A 17,811-nucleotide genomic window follows, 5' to 3' on the forward strand; every position below is an offset into this window, starting at 1 on the left:
GAACCTAACACAACAATGGGTAGTTCTATTTAGTTTAAACTTTATTTATTTTACAACGATTGTGAAGAAAGTTATATTAACTTATACTAAGTCACTCTCGTTGGCACGATGTTGCGCGAGAGTGTGGTCTAGTTCTATTTCAGGTATGAATAGTGTTTTTTAGCCTTTGATAAACTAAATCGTTACATGCCAATATTTATACAAGTTGTCGCTTCTATTCATTTTATATCTTTATTTGTATTGTGGAATATTGCTTAGAAAACAAAATCGGGCTCCGGTCAACATATTGAATTGCCATTGTGTCGATTGCTAAACCAATCTTCCTTTTGGAGGTAAAACAAACATCTTAGATCATACCTTTGTTTGAATAGCCCACTTCCATTTTCGCCTGTATAACAGAGTAACGATACAAAATAAATAGACTTCAGGTACGGACTGAATCAAACAATTTCCATAACTGTTTGAACAGCACACTAAACATTTATAAAAAAGCAATATTTAATTTCAAAAGTAATACAAATCTACGCCTACATTTCACTTAACACTGAAACATTGTGCGATAAATATCATATTTTGGAGAAACGAACATTTCGAAATCAAGATGAAAGGACGGTTTCTTTGCATCGAAAGTTCGATGTTCATTCTTTTTTACTTTTCTCCGGTCACTTGTGAGCTATTTTTCAATCAGCCGTCTTCGCAAATTGTTACTATAGTTCTAAACCAGTCTGTGGAAAATGAACTTCAGTGTTCAAGGCTCTGCCGAAAGACACCAGGATGCGACACCTTTTCCATGTCAGTTGACAACGGTCAATGCCTTCTTGGAAACGGAGTGAAACTGAATGGGTCATCGGCACTTGAAGCCGGGGTTTACCACCAAACACCTGAGGTTTGATTTTAATTAGCTTGCCCATTAAAGTGTAAGTGTAAATGTATTATTATTTAATTTAAAACATCCAAGCTTTTAACGAATGATGATTAATTGATTGATAGCCTATCCAATCGCTGATTATAGGTAAACAGTTTGTTAAAATGTCAGTAAAATATGTCATCCAAAGAGATAAACAACTGTGGCGAGTTACACTTGGCAAAGCGGTATGGAGCTGTGCAACATTAGCCATCGGCTATTATCCAAAGTGCTATTATGCTATATTAGCTGTTCCCCAATGTTTGTGTTCTACATAACATATTTAGCAATTATATAATATAATCTGTTTGGATGTAACATACTAAATAGAACAATGCGTACTTTCTGTATTTTAACATAATTGTACGGTGTATTACAGGTTTACTGTTGTGTATAGACGTTTGTGTCTTGGCCATAAAACTATTTATACTATTTGTACATGGCCAAAGGAAAGATGCCAATTTTCGAATAAAACTTGTATTCTTTGGATAAAAGCCGAGAGTATTCCGATTGCTAAATTTGTAGCGCTCCATACAGCTTTCAATCGTAACAACTCGGCCATCTCCTGCAAGCTTCGGGAAAACCTAGTAAATAGTTTTCAAGATATACGAAAATGTGATGAGGCCGTCGGCGATTAACTCAATTATCATTACGCTAAGTAGACCCAATTGATAACGTAAACAATGTACTGAAATGAATGATTTTGATTCGTGTATTAATATACGCTTTGGAGAAACTTGAAGAAAATATTCAAATTAAAAGAAAAAAAACAGCTTGATTATCTTCGCCAAACTCCTGTTTAGAGGCACAAGGTCCAAGGCCGAACAAACACTCAACGAGTGACACATAAGGTTATTTGCATTAAATACGGAAACAAGTGTGATTTTATTACACATGATAATGTTAATAGTGTTTATGACGATTCAGACTATGTTCCTGATTATACTTCTGTTGAATATATATAATAGCCATGGAATTAAATTGCTTAATCTTTGTAAATCTACATGTTTACGCATTATAAATGGTAGAGTAGGTGACAGTTGTATTCTCATAACGGATCTTTTGTAATAGATTACTTATTGACCCATGAATGTAACTTTTCAATGATATCTTACTGTAACGTGCACGACATAAGACGCAACATATCCCTTCAGAGAAAAGCACACTCAACCCTGAAGGGGTCGACTGGTCTTATATACAGTATAATCTCCGTCCACACGGAGAACTGGTTATCATGCCAATTTGCATATTACTAAGTACATCAACGTACTATGAACGCACTTCCGCCTACAGCGGAACGTTGCACTATGAACAAACTTCCGCCTACCGCGGAATGTTACATTACTTTCCTCTCCGAGAAGACTTGTCCCGAGTCTTGGCCTGGGAAACTCGTGGGTAAGGCAACTCCGATCCGGCAGTTGAACGTGCGAGGCCAAACTCGCAACAGATCTCTTCAGAGAAAAGCATGCTCAACCCTTAAGGGGTCGACTGGTCTTATATACATAGGTCCTGAACCTCCACACAGAGAACTGGATATGCCAATTTGCATATTACCAACCAAGTACATCAACTTTCTATGAACGTTACATTACTTTCCCCTCCGAAAAGACTCGCCCATAGTCTTGGCCTGGGCATCTCGTGGGTAAGGCAACTCCGATCCGATCCCATCGCTGCCACCATTTGTAACGTGCACGACGTAAGACGCAACAGATCCCTTCAGAGAAAAGCATGCTCAAGCTTGAAGGGGTCGACTGGTCTTATATACAGTATAATCTCCGTCCACACGGAGAACTGGTTATGCCAATTTGCATATTATTAAGTACATCAACGTACTATGAACGCACTTCCGCCCACAGCGGAACGTTGCACTATGAACGCACTTCCGCCTACCGCGGAACGTTACATTACTATTGGCGATTTCAATAGATGGAGCGATCACGCTCCAATATATTTTTAGCTCGACTTTTCGAAGAATAAATGGGCTATACTACTCGCCCCGGCTAGGCGTCGGTGTCGGCGTCGGCGTTCGGTTAAAGTTTTAGGGCAAGTTGGGATTTTCTCTTATAAGTCCAATACCTTTCATTCAATTGAGTTAATAATTCACACAGTTGTTCAGGGCCATCACATGATGAGGTTAGATAAATCCATATTATTCTCTACACAGATTATGGCCCCTGATTGACTATGAAACTTAGGTTAAAGTTTTAGGGCAGGTTGGGATATTTATAAATAACTTCTATACCCTTTGTTATATTGACTTAATACTTCATACAGTTGTTCAGGACCATCACACAATGAGGTTACATAACTCCATATTATCCTTTATACAAGTTATGGCCCCTGATTGACTTAGGTTAAAGTTTAAGGGTAGGTTAAAGTTTTAGGGCAAGTTGGGATTTTCACTTAAACCTCCAAAACCATTCATTCAATTGACTTAATACTTCACACAGTTGTTCAGAGCCATCACATAATGAGGTTAGATAACTCCATATTATCTTTTATACAAATTATGGCCCATGATTGACTATGGAACTTAGGTTAAAGTTTTAGGGCAGGTTCGGATATTTATTAATAACTTCTATACCCTTCATTCAATTGACTTAATACTTCACACAATTGTTCAGGACTATCACCCAATGAGGTTACATAACTCCATATTCTTAATACAAGTTATGGCCCCTGATGGACTTAGGTTAAAGTTTTAGGCAAGTAAAAGTTAAGGGCAAGTTGGGATTTTAATACCTTTCATTCAATGCACTTAAAAAAATTAAAAATTATATACGACCATCTTACATCAAGAAACATAACTCCATTTTAACCCTAAATACAAATTATGTCCCTTGAATATTTGTTTTCTAATTTCTTTTGACAGGCACATTTTTACATTCTTAACCAGTTTTATACCAAGGGAAAACAAGGAGGGCTATACTATATGACCCTTGATTTTGTTATTATTATTTTATTTTATTTTATTTTAATTTCTTTTGAATATATAAGACATATTTGTATATTCTTTACCACATTTTCATAATGGGAAATCAAGTTATTTGAATGACTTGCGTCATTTTTCGGGTGGTGTGAGGGCAGCATCAAAGTCACCTTATGTATTGAATAATTTTAGTTAGGTTTGACATAAATAGACCAAACTTGGTAATATTACATTGTTATTGTATTCACTTCTAAGTCAAAGCGGCGAAGTCGAGCGCGCTGTCTTACGACAGCTCTTGTTCATTGTATTGTAACAATTTTTTTCCCAGTTACGAGACATACACCAATGTTAAATATATTTGGGATAAAACCCTACGTGAACAATTTCGCTCTGTGATTATTACAAAATAACATGTTTTCAACGATGTTGTTGGAAATATTTTAACCTAATCAAATATATTGTCAATTAACGTGTTAGATAACTTTACAGCTGCAATCTGCAGTGTTGCGGACCCGTTATTTTCTAAACATTGTAGTTACAGTAATAAGCCATTGTTTGATATTGATAGTTGTACGAAAAAATGCTGATTAGTTTGATAATGGTTGTGATAATGCACGACGTTTATACCAAGAAACTTTACGAACCTTAATACGAATAAAACTGATGTTAAGAGAACTACACTGTGTTGACGAAAGAAATATTATAAAAAAACTTAATTCGTAAAAAGAAAAACTGTTCTTATCGACATAAAATGAAGGAAATTGAGACTTTAAGGAAAAATAAACCTAGAGAATTTGGATTTTTTTCAAATAAAAAAATAAAGTAAACAATTGTAATATTTCATTGATCGACTTTAAAACATTTTTTGAAAATCGTAGCAACAATAGGTTTGATTGCAATAACGGTGAGGCCGAACGATTTTGTTCAAGTCAGGATTATAAAGAAGATAATTCTACATTTCTAGAGTTAGACCAACCTATTTCTATTATTGAAGTACATAGTGCAATTAAGCATTTAAAACATAATAAGTCGGCTGGTAGCGACTGTATTTTAAATGAGTACTTTATTGAATGTGTTGACATATTATCTAGTCACTTTTGTGATATATTTAATAGCATTTTATTGTCGGGTTTCTTTCCAGTTGACGCAATTTATATTTTAATGTCTGTTGTGCAAAATTATGTCAATAGAAATATAGAATTAAATGTTATTTATGTCGATATGCTTAAGTGTTTCGATAGTATTTACCGCTTTAGTGTGCCGTTGGCCTGCGTCAATGGGAGGTTATGTCACCGATACTTTTTCCCTGTTTATAGAGGACTTACAATTATATATGCAAGATAGCATTGATTCCGGTTTAAGTATTGATGGTGTTGTATTGATTATGTTGCTATTTGCAGATGATATGACCATTTTAGGGAAATCGCCCGAAGAGATCCAAAACCATTTGAAGAATTTTTACTTATATTGCAATGCATGGGGTTTAAAAGTTAATACATCAAAGACAAAAATATTGGGTACTGGAACTATAATGGCTTTCATATTGATTTAGTTGATAATTTTAACTATTTAGGTACTGTGATAAATTACACTGGACGTTTTACATTGAATCAAGAGCATTTGGTTGGAAAAGCCCTTAAGGCAATGCATACTTTAATATATAAATGCAAAGAATATGACCTTAAACCTAAACTATTTTGTCAATTATTTAATGCTTTTGTTGGCTCAATATTGAATTATGCCTGTTAAATGTGGGATTTTAGTATGCTAAAAGAAATAGAACGTATACATTTAAAATTTTGTAAACGATTATTACATGTTAAAATAAACACATGTAATGCTACTGTATATGTCGAATTAGGTAGATATCCCATATATATTAATATATATGTAAGAATGATTAAATAATGGTTTAAATTTACAACAGAAATAACGTCTGTGTATAAACGGGCCATTGATTATTGTAATAAAGGTTGTGTTAACTGGGTTTCTAATGTAAAATACTGTTAAATGAGTTTGGGTTTGATAATACTGTTAATGTTAATGCATTTATAATCGAATTAACGTGTAGGATAATAGATACGTTTATACAAGAATGGTATGGAAATATTAATAAAAGTTCTGTTTTGGATATCTATAGATATTTTAAAACATCTTTTGGTTACGAGCAATATTTAGATTTAGTACATAAGACTTTACGTTTATACTTTGTTAAACTAAGAGTTTCTGCACACTCATTGAGAATACAAACAAGTAGATACTTACGTAATAACATACATCGTAATGAACGTTATTGTTTTTGTTGTATTGACAGAGATTTAGGAGATGAGTTTCATTTCATATGTGTTTGGTGATGTTATTCACAACTACGAAAATACTTTATAAAACGTTATTACTGTGTAAATCCATCTGTATTTAATTTTCATGAATTACTGACTTCATGAAATAAGAATGAAATTATGAATGTTTGTAAATATATGAAAGAAGCGTTTGTTATACGCAACGCACATATTAATTATACATCTTAGTTTTCAAAGCTATATGATAATTCCCCTCACTGCCAATGTTAACATAATAATCATCTTGTTTTCAATTTACATTAACTTATTATTATTTTTTCATTATTCTTTTATAATATATATTTAGGTTTGGATACGTGACATATATATAAATAACTATATGTATTACGACGATGTACACTTGTATAAGTCGAATAAACTGTCTGTTCTGTTCTGTTCATTTATGTATAAACATATACCATATAAAAACATTGGCGCAAGAATTACTGTAACATTTACAGTACTACTGACTTTTTTTAGAATGTTTCAGGACCTTGTATTACTTGAAGTTTTTTTATATACAAAGATACAATTGATTAAATGCTTTAAATGAAATTTACTTACATGACTTTTTGAGCCAAATGTTTATAAAGAAAAAAAAAGAAAGATTGAAACATAAAAATATTCCGACCGTGTCTAACCGTTGTAGTAGTCGTGATCTTATAGAACGTCAAATATGTACATTTAATAGTGAAAATGATGCTGTTACAGTGGTGCAAGTGATGAATCGGAGATCCTGGTTCGATTTCCGCTTGAAGCTGCTTAATTTTATTCACTGCAATTTTTCTAATTATATTTCCTGGGATGTGTTTCTTTCTCATTTGTCTGCATATAATTCTAGATAGCATTTGAAATAGAACAATGGAAAACCCGTATGTTCGTAATACACGTTTGAACGATGGGTGGCGGAGTCATTATTTTTTGTTGCATCGGCATTTTTGCCTGATTATAATCAAAGCACAATGCTTCACACAATTGAAAAGGTCACATTTTCCACAAATGATCCGTTTTTGCAGCCCATGTAACATTAACATTACTGAAAATAATAAACAAATAAATAATAAATGAAGATTGTCATGGTCATACACAGGCTTTTCTCGGGCGGGTACACATCAATGTAATGCCGGTATAAAAATGTTCATATCTACTGGTATTCATTGTTGTTGCTTTTGGCGGTTTTGTATTTCCCACCTATGTTTAGAGCTGTATTTTTACTTTGGTACAATATTTGGTATTTTTATTTTTCGTCATTTAAACAATAAATGACATTTTCACATTCAATTTGTCTTGCGTTTGATTCAGTCTTGATACAGATAATAGCTCAAACAAATAAACTCGATGATGCATGTGTATGATCATGATATCTGAAGTATGACATGGATGGTGGAAGGAAAGAATCAAATAATAATACTCAAACACAAACATCTGGCGTGTCAAAAAATAATACAATAAAAAACAAAATAAAACCCTGAAACAAAACCTAAAAATATTATACTTTTCTATTTTGGAATAGTACGAAATAAATAACATGAAATCGAAAAACCCGACATTTAGAAACAAGTCTTACCATAAATATTGACAAATTTGAAACTAAATTCTCCGACAAGTTAATCCAGATACAAAAAGCATTACTTTTATTTTCAGAAGATTATCCATACCTACAACATACAAACCACGTGGGACGGGCAACCAATTAACCACGACCCCATCAAGATCACCGTGGGTCCAATTGAACCCACAGGTCACGTGGTGTTGTCAGCTTCCGGACCCTTTTTCAACGACTCAGGGAGGCCCCCAAATTCTACAGTCGGTGAACCATATTTGGGTCTTTGGAATTACGAAGGTAGAACAGCACAATAATACAATGAAACTATAGGGACACCCCAGTTGTCGAAAATTCAAAATTAAACCTTGTTTAGAGACACAAGGCAATGACCTAAACGACAATATTTACACCTCAACTTCCATCCCTAAATGAACCGCCTTTCGGCAATTGCGTTTATCAATCGATGAATTGGTGTAAATATAAGTAATGAATTGAACGCAATTCGGACTCACACTTTGACCAGCCCAATTGCGTTTATACCCCTATAATGACATCAATCCCTTAAATGAAAGGATACAGACGTATAAACACCACATACATAAATACAAACACCATAAACACCATAAACAGACTACACACGCATCAACATAATTTTACCAATAAATGATGGGATTTCCGCTTGGGAACGGTCTGTGAAACATGCGTTTGCCAGTACACGAATCTACTGGGGTCTTGAACTAGTTTGTATGACCATAACCCCACACTTGTCCCAACATTTATCAACAATTAACAACACTTGTGATAGTTTGTATGACCATAACCTCACACTTGTCCCAACATTTATCAACAATTAACAACACTTGTGATAGTTTGTATGACCATAACCTCACACTTGTCCCATTATTTATCAACAATTAACAACACCTGTTTATTTTGTAGAGAACCTTAACGTCTTTCCATTTCGGACATCTTCTCTTTGGTTTGAACTTATTTTTTACAACGATTGTGAAACAAGGTATTACAACATTATATTAATCACTCTCGTTGGCACGATGTTACGCGAGAGTGTAGTGTTGTGTTGTGGTGGAAACCCGGAGAAAGCCTACAAGTCCGGCTTGGTGACCACAAACCAAACTCGCTTGCGCCCAGGCTGTGAATCGAACCCGGGATACCTTGGTAAGAAGCGAGTGCGCTAACCACTTCGCTAACCGTACAATGTTTTTCTTTCTTTTCATATTTCAACGAACAAACTTACCGTTTCTTTTTATTTGACAGTAAAAGTCACAGGTGTGTCCAGGTGGTCGATTTGAAACTGTTTTGATTCATATTTGAAATATCAGAATGTAATTGAGAATTTGATTTCTTACTGCGCCGGTGATAATTGGGATTTTATTTAATATCTGTGTATTGTTTACAGCTGCGGATGTGATCTTTCCGAATGACCAAAACCAGTAGTTGCAGGTGGAACTTTCACCGTGAGTCTTAGATCCATTCAATTGCATTCATATTCCGATTTATCTTTGGAATACCTATGATTTTACCAAAACGTATACTTTGAAATCTATTTAGAGCCCTTTAATTTGAAACTGTTTTTAGATGTATTACTTATATTCTTAAAATTGGCATTAATCAATAACGTATGTGCCTTATATATGAAATTAATACTTTATATCACCTGTAGATGTCTTTAATGTTTCATTGGTCTCCTGTATCGTCTGTATCAATGCACTTGTGATTGGTCAAATGGTGTTTTATCGCGATAAAATGTATGCGACGTCGATGTAAAAGTGACGTCATTGACGCTGCCGCTTTTCAAACAGCCGATTTTTTACTATGTTAAATTGTGTTGGAAGTGTTATCGTTCTAGTTGGATTATCGCAGAATTTTTTTTTTATATAATGAATGTAATATAAAAATTGTCTATTTATAGTATTGCGGCTCATCGATATATGAACGCATAAGGTCAGATCACGCATAATCGTGAAGTCCTTCTACCTTCACTAGACGTGCAATGACCAAATGTGTTTACACATTAAAGTCATTAAAACGTGAATTATTTCTATTTTGGTTGCTTTTAGGTAACCTACACTAATCATATGCTTTATTGTTGTTACGATCATCAAAGTCAAATGAGTTAAACATAATAATACATCAACCTATTTAGTGCACCTTTAGAGCCACGATTCCTCTGATATTCCAATACAAATTAATAAATGTCAAATAGCAATAAATGTAATAACCTTGTTTGGGGCTAGTTTCCATCCATACTCCAGCCTTGCTTCAACATTTTAAATGCATGCATTTCTTGCAGATACGGTATGCACCTGGTATTGCTCTATAAAGGACAGGGAGACATGTCTAAGGTAAACCAAGTAGACCACTACAAATGTCACATTTATAACGACAGCGTTTAATAAATTCAAGCTAAAATATTTCATAATAAACGACGGGAAATCATTAAAGCCACAACATATTGTGGCCCCAATGATTCCCCGCCTTGTAATACCATTAATGGAAACAACGACGTGTTTATGCTGCTGCTGCTGCTGCTGCTGCTGGTAGTGATGTTGATGGTAATGATGATGATGATGATGATGATGATGATGATGATGATGATGATGATGATGATGATGATGATGATGATGATGATGATGTTTGTTGATTTAGTTAGTAATTATTGCGAACATATTTGATCTTACAATAAGATTTCCAGTTTAAAAAAACAAACACTTTCATTTAGTCCAGTTTAATACACAGTGGCCTGATGACAAAGGCTCATTAAAGTCATAATAAATCAGTTCAACTAGCCAAAATTATATTTTACACATACTTGAACATGTATATCATCAATATGATACATTGCCTTAAACATAAAATGAGATTTGACAAAATCCAAGTAGCCTTTGTCATTAAGCCACTGTGGTTTAGTACCAACACGTGCGAAAAACCAAACTGATATTCAATTATTACAGGATAAGCTGCCTATAAGTTACAACGCAACAATCACGGGACCAACGTGGCACGGCGTGGCTCATATCCCCATCGAGTATTTCCCGCCAAAAGTATCCAAGTTTAACGCTGGCGTCATGCACGGTTCGAGTCTTGAACGAAAGTACGAATCCTTGTATCCAGTACCGGCCGGGAAATACCCAGGCGTAAATTTGTGAGTGTTTCGTTTTATATCAGCATGATTTCACTGACATCATTCATTTATTGAAGTCTGCACTATTGAGTTAGTGTTTATTTTTTAAGACCAAAAATAAATGCAAACGTTCTTAGTGTTCAGAAAGGAATGCCTCGCGAATGCTTTTATCCTAGCCAGTGCGCATATGCGAGCTTCTAAATAATTCACTTAATAACACAAATATATGACTAAATGGGAAGTGTGCGTTTGTTTTCGTTACCCAATGAAAATTTAGCGGTTGTAACCTGCTTACTGGGTTTTTGGTTGTCATAGCTCTTCGAAATGATAAAATGTGAATCCCTTCGGCGGTCCCATTGGCGGAGGCATGAGCATACACACTAAATATATTTACCGTGTATTCCAACATTACATTCAGGTGCTTACGTACCTATTGCATATACAAACAAAATCCATACTATGGACATGAACATTTTCATAGAAACAATTACTTATAATGCGTACATTTCAAATAAACAAGTTAAAAAGAAACATATTATGGATACAGAAAAATGCTTTTTCAATTAAACAAGTAAGAAAGAAATATTATGGATAGAGAAAAATCCTTACACTACAATCAATATGCACAATTTCAAAAATATTTTCTATAATGAATATCTGTTTAAACTTTGAACTAAAACTTATACTTATATACTAAAAGTTATTTTTCGCCACGTAATGTTGTTTTTTTTTCAATTTTGTTACTATTGTGAAATAAAACCTATTCTTAAGGTAAGGCTGTATTGGATATTTAAATACTGGAAAGGAGTAGACTGTTCATAGATAATTGAAACTGTTGGTAAAAATGCTTTTTTTTCGAAATGCATAAGTAACCCATTTAAAAGTTGAATGTTCAGGCCCAAATTTCTAGAACAATCTTAAGCTCAGCACATTTAGGTTGTCCGGTTAGCGCAGTGGTTAGCGCACTCGCTTCTCACCTAGGCGACCCGGGTTCGATTCCCGGCTTGGGCGCATGTGAGTTTGGTTTGTGGTCACCAAGCCGGACGAGTGGGTTTTCTCCGGGTTCTCCGGTTTCCCCCACAATACAAGACCACACTCTCGCGTAAAATCGTGCCAACGAGAGTGATTAATATAGCGTTGTAATAACTTGTTTCACAATCGATGTAAAATAAATATGTTTAAACTTAAACACTCAGCACACTATTTTTGTATTGGAGTAAAATATTCTTAATTTAAAGAGTTCTGAGACTTTTAAAGGAAAATATCTTATTTTTAATCACGGTCAACTAGTTTAAAAAATAAAATAAAATGAGGTTTAAGTAAGTAATTTGGCTCAATGACATAAGATACTTAATTTTTCGAGAAATTGGGGCCAGAATTCCAGAATAAATGTCTAAAAACTAGGTACGATGTTATGTAGGCCAAGGGATTTGTATTTGAATTTGTATGGGATCTAGCGATGTTGGTTCTCGACCACTGTAGTTTCACGACTCTCAGGGTTCCAGCTCAAACGCCCGTACGTATGGTCGTACATGGTACAAGATATGTATTCTAATCTTTCTATCCACTGGATTTCAAAGCCAACATCGTGCATGCACTGTGTGGTCGTACATGGTACAAGATATGTATTCTAATTTTTCTATCCACTGGCTTTCAAAGCCAACATCGTACTTGCACTGTGTGGTCGTGCATGCGAAGAGATCTGAATTATCGCCTTTCTCTTAACGATTTTTCTCCATCCCTTCCCGTTTTACAATTCTTACCTACCTTTTGTTCTTAAATCATTATCTGTCCGACATCGCATTCATCTCTGTTCTACTTTGCTGTCTCCTTTCCTTCTTTTCCGTGAATTATTTCCGTACGCTAGCACGTGTTGTCGTTTATGGTACAAGATATGTATCCACTGGCTTTCAAAGCCAACACCGTACTTGCACTGTGTGGTCGTACATGGTACAAGATATGTATCCACTGGCTTTCAAAGCCATTACCGTACTTGTTATTTGTGGTCGTATATGGTACAATATATATATCGACTGGCTTTCAAAGCCAACACCGTACTTGCACTGTGTGGTCGTGTATGGTACAATATATGTATCCACTGGCTTTTAAAGCCATTACCGTACTTGTTATTTGTGCTCGTATATGGTACAATATATGTATCCACTGCCTTTCAAAGCCAACACCGTACTTGCACTGTGTGGTCGTGTATGGTACAATATATGTATCCACTGGCTTTCAAAGCCAACACCGTGCTTTCACTGTGTGGTCGTGTATGCTACAATATATGTATCCACTGGCTTTCAAAGCCAACACAGTGCTTTCACTGTGTGGTTGTGTATGCTACAATATATTTATCCACTGGCTTTCAAAGCCAACACCGTACTTGCACTGTGTGGTTGTGTATGCTACAATATATGTATCCACTGGCTTTCAAAGTCAACACCGTACTTGCGCTGTGTGGTTGTGTATGCTACAATATATGTATCCACTGGCTTTCAAAGCCAACACCGTACTTGCGCTGTGTGGTTGTGTATGCTACAATATATGTATCCACTGGCTTTCAAAGCCAACACCGTACTTGCAGTGTGTGGTTGTGTATGCTACAATATATGTATCCACTGGCTTTCAAAGTCAACACCGTACTTGCACTGTGTGGTTGTGTATGCTACGAGATCTGAATAATCGCCTTTTAACCATCCTCTGGTGCATGCTTACCTTCTTAAAACATAACATCAATATGGACTGTAAATATGTTGTATAATATTTAAGCTATTAGCAAAACAACCTTAACAAACAAGGACCTTGGGGTTTAGGTTAGGAAAACATTATTTATCAATAATTATAATAATGCTTTTCACAACACCATATTAATATAAATACTAAATTGTAAATGTAATTTCTCAAATAATCCAGATAGTTCTCATAGTATACGTTTTGCTAATTGGTTTTACTGTTTAATATATTCTCCATATGGCAAGACTGCGTACTATGGATTCTCTTTTTATGAAAAACAACAGGTTTATCAAGTGTTCAAGTTCAACAACAGAAATTGACTTTCATTGGTCCCTGAAGAGATTTGTTCGTGTTTCGCGGTCATTTGATATTATCATATAAATACGACCGAGTTAACAATTTAAACAATTAATTCCATAGTTTGCTTAAAATGTCATGTTGATACTGAATAACAACTCTTCTGACAACGAAAAAAATGAAACTACAATGTATCGCGGTACAATATAAATGTTAACTAAGTCATTCATTTCTTATTCAATGATATATAAGACCGATTGTTCAGGACATTGTTAAAGTTAACAATGTAAATAACTACACCGTTGTTAACTTTTACAGGTGAATTATTTTATGATGGGCTCATATATTCAAATGTAAAAAGTACAGCTGAAAAAGTTGTCTCAAATCTTGTTAGGAACGCTACAGATCACAAGTGCATCCATTGAACATCCAGAGCAGAAAATATTTGTAAGTTAATAACCATGATGTTAACAATTGGCTATTGTGTTATAATTTTAATGTCTTGCCGCATGATGTCTTTGTGATATGTATTTTGTCTTAACTTAATACTTATTTATTCACTGAAATTACCTACTCATGATGCATTTGTCCTGTTTTTCAAATTGTTAAACCTATGTCTGTGATTGTATTGTATTCATGAATTGTGTTTTAAATATGCACTTAATACTGAACAATTATTAGTTTATTTGCATATAATGCCATGTCTTTATATATTATTTACATTTAAATTTATTTGGGACTGTCGGTCAAAAGCTATACATAGCTTATGTTTTACTATTGATAGTACCCAACAATAAATACATATTGACTTGACTTGATTATCTGTCTTTCATCGTAACCATCTCACTTCTGCTTTGCCTTTTTTTCATACGTCCCTTCTTTTCCGTGAAATGTTTTCCTCTCAGACCTCTTTCTCTTGCCCTATACACCACTACATTTTTCTTATCCTTCCTCATCCCTTTCTTTTTTCGATCACTTTTTAAAGCCCTTTCCTTTTTGACTCTTAACATTTTCCGATACCCGTCTACCTCTCTCTACCCCTCAGTATGCCACTTCTCTGACATTTTCCTTTCCCCCAAACTTAAGTTCACTCGACTCCTCCTATTTCTACCCATACCTATCCCTCATTTATTCAAGGTATCCGACCCACAAATAAGCTAGTTTTCTGATAGCTGATGAACCTTAAAGGCGCAAAATATATATTTGAAGCACATTTTTATTTTATTTTAATGCATTAATCATGTTCAACTAATTTGAATTTTATGATCAAAACAAAAAAATGCATATGATTTAGGTACAGATAAAAAATATCAGCCTTTATAAAAATAATTAATAGCTACGTGGCCACAAACTCCCTTGTTAAAAAAAACGCTAAAATATCGCTATTTTTTATCTGTACCTAAATCATTTGTTGTTTTTATCATTAAAATCAAATGAGTTGAACATGATAATGCATTCAAATTAAGAAAAAATCCATCAACCTATATTAGCCCCTTTAATATTTAATTTTGATGCCAGGCGACCCAATACATTTTTTTTATTATATACCCATCATAAATCCACACGCAGTACATATCGCAAAAAACGGTAGTCCATATTCCACTCCAGTGCAATACGACCGTATTTCACTCTTGTGACGTCACGTCATAACAAGTATCGTTGCGCGATGTAAAATGACGTCATAAAACAAAATAGTGCGTCGTTAAAATGACATTTATGTTAAAAACATGTGGCTTTTAAGTGATCTAACCAGTAATGTATATAATACAAGGGTTATTAGTACCGCGTTTTAATTCGGAATGTCGTATTCGACTCTCGTGGATTTTTGCAGATTTTGATTTCACTCGGCTTGCGCCTCGTGAAATCCGAATCTGCAAAAAACCACTCGAATCGAATACAACCTCCCGGATCAAGACACAGTACTAATTACCCTTTTATATCGTTTGAAAGGAATTTGCTTGCTAATAATTGGTATGGAAAAGAAACGACCGAAAGAACATCATACACTAATATTTAGTGGCGGATCTAGCGGGGGTGCACAAGGGCCCGTGCTTCCCCAGTTGGCCGGCAAATGAACCCTAAAACACTTAATTTTATCCTTAAATTGATACCTTAACAATTAAAACGCTGATATATATATGGTGATGCTTGATACACACGCACGCACACACACACACGCACACACACACACACACACACACACACACACACACACACACACGCGCGCGCGCCCGTGAAACATTCAAGAAAAAAAGTTATCATAGTATATCATCTTCAACAATCACTCGTAAATAAAAAGAAAACGGCAGTAGTTTAGTTATTTATATACTATTTGATACAAATGGAAAAGTATGTACTAGCATGTGTTGCTTATGTGGATTTTTTTTTTTTTTATTTCAGCCACAGGCTAGACTACTTCCAGCCGATTGTCTTCAACCATATAGTCCCCGAAAACTGGAGCCGAAACTACTCATCATCAGAGTGGGATCCGATCATACAGTCAGGATAATCATGCTCATGTATATAGCCTGGTTGATGTCGTATATGTTGTTTTTGTCATGTGTTTCCATTTCGGATAGAAAAAATCAACACGAGTGTACGCGCGGAAGCCTGTAACGAGGCTTTACAATTTACCGACTACACAGCGTGCCCGAGGGTCTTATTTTCCTATTCGTACCGGAAACACATGATTGACACTTTTTCTTGCATACCTTTGACTTTCAAAGTGTTTGTACATTTTACCGAAATGTGTGCGCGTCGTTTTTTAAGTGACGTCACGACGCGCAGTAATTTGAAGTCATAGTTGATGTCAACTATTTCAAAAGAACAATTGTTTTTACAGAGTTGGAATAATTTTGTAATATATATTTTATTTTTCAAATGATTATCTATGTGCTTTTGCTTTTTTGAAACATGAACAATTTACAGTAAATTATGCATTACAGTTTGTTAAATTGGCGCTTTTTTGCACGTGACTTATTTTCGATTGGATATTTTTTTCTAGCACTTGTCACATGACCGGAAACACTTGTTCGGTATGCAAGAATCCATAATGCTATATGGTCAACCATACGTCCTATATACCTATGTATCCCCTTTTCTAAAAATTGGAACTCCTCGGCCATTTTCCATCGAAAACAACCTCGGATGTATGCCGAAAGATCAGTAGAAGTAGTTCGTAAAATTTTAAATAATAGTTTTAATTAATTGTAGTGTTTAACGTGAATTTGGTATAACTAAGTTTAAATTGATTGCCAGTGAAGTGTATTATTGCATAAATAATTAAGATTCCAAAGAGTGAAGTCCTTAGATTTAACTGCCATATTTAAATCACTACGCGATCTACTTGCAGCGTAGTTAAATGTAAAGCATTCTGACATTGTAATCCGTCCATATACATCCCAGGTTGGTTTCGATGGAAAATGGCCGAGGTGTTCCGATTGCTTTTCTGAAAGATAGACGTGCTGTTTTGTCGTATTCTTATTATTCTTTTTATCATTTTTCTTTTAATCAAAATTTGTCTGGAGCAGACTTTGGACTTATTCAAACTGAACATTGATAGATGACAATGTGAAGTCATGTACCTTGCAAAAGTTATAACTCTGTTCCAGAATTATATTCCCTTGTTCATTCGTAATTATTTTAGCAAAATATGTCTAAGGCATTACTTAAAAACTGTTTAATGGAATTGGTTGAAACTTTAAATAGATAGATAGATATTTAGTTTCCTCCAATTACTGAAGAGCAAAGAACATCACACTGAATACGATACATTGATACTTATATACACATACATACACACACATGCAGTGATACACAGAACATAGTTCTGATGCAAATTATAAGGCGAGGGCTAGACCGAAAGCGAAATTCTAGAGTCCACCTTTGCATCACACTTAAGCTATACGTTATAAATCAATA

At 34.7% G+C, this 17,811-nt stretch overlaps 1 pseudogene; it reads left to right on the plus strand.

The window, feature by feature from the left end:
* Positions 1 to 2,211: 2,211 nt before the first annotated feature.
* On the plus strand, positions 2,212 to 16,399 carry LOC128223190 (UPF0462 protein C4orf33 homolog; annotated as a pseudogene).
* Positions 16,400 to 17,811: the final 1,412 nt, after the last annotated feature.

Source organism: Mya arenaria, chromosome 17, assembly GCF_026914265.1.
Source record: "Mya arenaria isolate MELC-2E11 chromosome 17, ASM2691426v1".
NCBI lineage: Eukaryota > Metazoa > Mollusca > Bivalvia > Myida > Myidae > Mya > Mya arenaria.